This window comes from Manihot esculenta, chromosome 7, assembly GCF_001659605.2.
Source record: "Manihot esculenta cultivar AM560-2 chromosome 7, M.esculenta_v8, whole genome shotgun sequence".
NCBI classification, from domain to species: Eukaryota; Viridiplantae; Streptophyta; class Magnoliopsida; order Malpighiales; family Euphorbiaceae; genus Manihot; species Manihot esculenta.
The window spans coordinates 6,889,229-6,894,455 of NC_035167.2; positions in this window are offsets into that span (position 1 = coordinate 6,889,229).

Genomic DNA, 5,227 nt, shown 5'->3' on the forward strand with positions numbered 1-5,227 from the left:
TATGTACATTTTGTTATGACCAGTTTATAATTTTTTTTTCAAAATATAATTGTAGTACAAATTCATTATGTTTTTTATATATTTTAATGAGTAATTTAGTTTTGTCTGTTTATAGTATTATTATTATATGAATATACAAATGGATGTATATGAATGTACAGGGTACAGGTACAGATGCATGTATATGAGTGTACAGGATATAGATGGATGTGGATGTATATGAATGTGGATGTGGATGTATATGAATATACATGGTACAGATGGATGTATATGGATGTATATGTACAGTTATAGGGTAGGGGTAGGGGTGTGTAATTCTGTATTTTTATTCACTAACGGATTAGTAACCAAACATCCGTCACTGTCACCAACAGAAAATTTCGTTGGTGATCCGTCACTGTCACCAACGGAATTTTCTGTTGGTGATCCGTCACTGTCACCAACGGAAATTCCGTTGGTGATCCGTCACTGTCACCAACGGAAAATTCCGTTGGTGATCCGTCACTGTCACTCACGGGTACAAAGTTCCGTTAGTAATTAAAATTACCAACGAGGATTTTCCCGACGGACTTAGTCCGTCACAGATCCGTTGGTGATCCGTTTCACCAACGGAATATCAGTATTTACCAACGGAAATGTCCGTTGGTAATTTAGAAATTTCTTGTAGTGTATGAAAGTTCAAGTCGAGATCATTCTACGCCCCTGACATTATATAGAAGAAAGGTCACGGTGCTTATTCTACTCTCCTTGTACTATGGAAATGTTATATTTAAGAGGAAGTTCTCAGGAGCACCCATTATGGGCTGGGCACTATTGAAATTTTATGGAGGGTTTCTAGTGACAAGTCCATCTTGTTATGATTTACATGTGTTATGACGCATACATTGAGTATATGTTTTATTAAACTGTCTTATACTTTATTTCTATAAACTAGGCTATATTAACTTATCTCTTTTCTTCTAACCCAAGGTCCGCAGGATCAAAGTTAGTACGGCAGTGCAACTTTTACCATGTGTATAGTTCTTTTTGTAATAGTTAGTTATGGACATAAAATGATGTTATGGTTTAATATTGTGATTTGCCCGAATTTTCTTTTATGATCTCCTCGCTAATAATCTTAATATATAAAAGTTTAAATTTCAAGTTTTGATTGAAATAAACTATGATATGTAATAATGATTATATTGAAGCATTCGATAATGGTTCTAGTATAGATTTATATTTACGGTTATAGATGTATGCACATACCGAATTTGGTTCATGTTATAATAATATTTTATGTATGTTTTTAAAATCATATGGGGTTATCTCAAATGTGGCAGATGTGCAGTAGGCTTGCTATGGTTATGAGAATCTTAAGTCGATCTGAACTCTAGTGTCGGTAACAGTCTGGTTTTCAAGTTGTTACATTCATTCGTGTGTTTTTAAGCTTATGTTATTCTTACATTAGCGAATAATTTCTCTCTTCTTAATAATAATTTATTGTTGTATTCTTGAGAGATCAAGAGTGAATTTTTATCTAATCAAAATATATATTAAGTTATTCAAGCACATTAAAGCATGAAAGAAAGTGTACGGGAGTTATGACACTCCTGTAAAGGTTGCAAGCGTCCTTCAAGTTTGTTAAATTATACTAAACTTATCTCTTACTCTTAAAAATAGATCATATTAGGTAGAAAATTTCAAAGAGATTGTTTAAAGTATAGATATATGCTACTGAGAGCTAAATAATTATAAAATCGCTTGTGTTTAATTTTATTCTTCCTACTCTTTTTAAATTTCAACACTTTTACTTATTGACAATATTTTTCATATTGAAACGCATTGCTTAGATATTGTTGAATTTGAAAAATTATCTGCTCAATACTCTCAATAAATTTATGTTACATTGCTTAAATATTGAAATAGTACATGTTGCTATATTAGATTCATAAATGGGAGTTTCATTGTCTTTTAAGTTATGTTAATTGCGGATATAATTTCTTTGTCTTGCTTTTGCTTATTAGTTTGTCAAGGTAATATCTCGTAGTATAATATCACAAAAGTACTTTACATAATTTTATTGGTCTTCACTTTAAGATTTGTGATTCACTTTTGTCAAAATAGTATCTCATGATATCATGCCGTAAAAATATTCTGTTTAATTTTATTAATTTTTTTACTTCAAAATTTATGATTTATTTTAAAATATGTAATTTAATTTTTATCAAAATAATATTTCGTGTCATCATACTATATCATATCATCATACCACCGGTAAATTACAGCAATTTTTAAATACGAACTCATCCAACTTATCTTAATTTCATTAAATATATTTTAACATAAAAAAAATTAATAATAAATTTTCCTTTGTTTTAAGTACATACAAACACTAATTAAGTAAAGATATTTTTTTTCTATTAGAAAACATTATATGAGTTTTTTTAATTCTAATTTCTTATATTAGAAAAACAATGTAATCTTAAATTATTGTTAAGCACATTCGGATTAATATTCAATTTCATTTCTATATTTATTTAAGAAGTTTAATTTAGTCGAATTAGATTAGAAATTCTAATTTAATCTCAATTATTTTTTCTTTATTTTTGAGTTAAATTGAAATTAATTAAGAAATAAAAAATATTTATACAAAAACTAATGAAATTAAAATTTTTAATTTTATTAAATCAATCAATTAAGAAACTTAGCCTAAAAAATTTTATTTTTAAGTTAAATGCAGATTAAATTGAAACCACAAGCTAATTTAGATTAAAAAAATTTAAAAATAAATAACTTAAATATTATTTCGAATAAATAACAGGGTGTGCAGCTTGCTAAATGAAAAGTCCTCGACGTCCCATGGGCCATGGCCTATTAACTACTAAGCCAACTACCTCAAGAGCTTGACCCAATTGACAACTGAAGCCAACTTGCTTTGACACCCGAAGACGATACAGCTTTTGCTTCGTTTGTTTTGCTAAAACCATTAACAATTATCATTTATCAACTGCTCTTAATGCATTACGAAATAACACATAATTTTCAAGAGATGAGATTGATAGCGTGTATTTTAGATACCGAATGATTTAAATAAAAAAATATAAAAAATAAAATTTACAAAGTTATTAAATGTAAAGTATAATTTGAAATTATATCTATATATATATAATATAATGGTAGAATTAATATTTATATATATTGGTGGTAATTAAAAAAATAAAAATATAGATTTTTAGTGATTGTGATAAATTATTTTTAGGAAAATTTATTATTTAATTATTAGATATTGCCATTATTAACAAGTCAGTTTCTTAGTTTTAAGAAATCTATTAAAACGTTTTTATATTTTTTCTCCATCAACGAAGTAAACATTCCATTCAATTCTATTTATGTCTATTGTTAAAAATATAGCAAAAAATTAAATTATTTTTCTTTTTTTTTTTTTTGTTTTTTTTAAAGAAAAAAAAAGGTGAGAGATTATTTTATTAATAAAGAGAAAATATAAGAATATTTTGATAAATTTCTAAAAATATAGAAACTGATTTATTAATAATGGTAATACCCATAGATTAAATATGAGATTTATAAAGGATAAAATTGAATTTTAAAAATTTTCTCTCATATAATAAGAATATTTTAATAGATTTTTGAAAATATAGAAATTAATTATTTAGTCTTTAAATATTGTAATTATTAATAAATTATTCTCTCAATTTTAAAAAATATATTAAAATATTTTTATATTTTTTTCTATCAATGAAATAGTTATTTCATTTAATTTCGTTTATTTTATTGTTAAAAGTATAGTAAAAAATTAAATTGTTCTTTTTTTTTAAAAAAAGGAAATGAGTATTTCATTCATAAAAAAAATATAAAAATATTTTAATAAATTTTTGAAAATATAAAAATTAATTTATTAATAATAATAATCCTTGTTAACTCAATAAGAAATTTATTAAGGATAAAATTGAGTTTTAAATTTTTTTTATTTATTTTTAATAAAAAAATGAAATGATTATTTTAACGAAAAAAAAAATTTTAATAAATTTTTAAGAATAGAGAAATTAATTTATTAAAAATGATTATATCTAAAAATTATGATGAACATTTTTGTTATAAATAAAAGCTAGATGAATAATATAAAATAAAAAAAATTTAAAATATAAAATAAATATACCACTAATGATTATAATGAAAATTAAATGTATGAAAAATTTTTTAAATACGTAAAAATTTTAATTTTTATTAAATATATATATATTTTTTTATCGAAATCAATGCAGTCTTGACATATATTTTTTATCGAAATCAATGCAGTTGTCCACCTGCACGCTTTATCTCCACATATCTTACTCAATGGTTGATAAGTCGCAATTAGGGTCATGCATATTTTGTTTAAATTAAAAAAATTAATTAAATTGAATTAATTTTAAAATTTAATTTAATTTTTTATTTAATTCAGTTTGATTTGATTTTTAATTTTAAAAATTTTAATTATTTTGGTTCAGTTTGATTTTGATCTTAAAAAAATCGAAAAAAATAAATCGAACCGATTAGTGATAATAATATGTTATTTTTAATAATATAGGGAAATTAAATTATATTAAAATTAAAATATTTTAATTAAATTTTAAAATAGTAAAAAGAAAATGTAAAAAATAAAAAATTATTAAAAATCGAAATTGATTAAATCGAATCGAATCGAACTGAATCAGACCTATTCGATTCAATTTAATTTTTGACTAAAATCGATTCTATTTAATTTTTATAAATACTAAAATTTTGCTCAGTCACAATAAACACATAACTTTTATTTAAGAGTTTAATTAAAAATATATAATATTTTATAAATAAATATATATATAATAAATTATTAATAAAAATGTGATACATTATCAATCCACTAAATAATTGAATTAAAAATATTTTCTCTCAAAAAAATTTTAAATATTTTTAAAAACCCTCTTTCTTTTAAATGAAGAAAAGAATTGTAAAAATGTTTAGGCTATGAAAACCTTTTACTTTGAAAACCTAATGGTTATTTAGTATTTTTATTAGGTTAATGCAGTTTTTTCTAAGAAGTATATTAGTTATATTAATATATTATAAGTATAAAATTTTTATATTTAAAATAATTTTTAAAGGTTTTTTTAAACTGAAATTTAATGATTAAATGTCTTTTCAAGTAAGGGAAAAGTCATCTAACCACAAAATTATAATATTTCTCTTAGAAATGGCCAGAAAA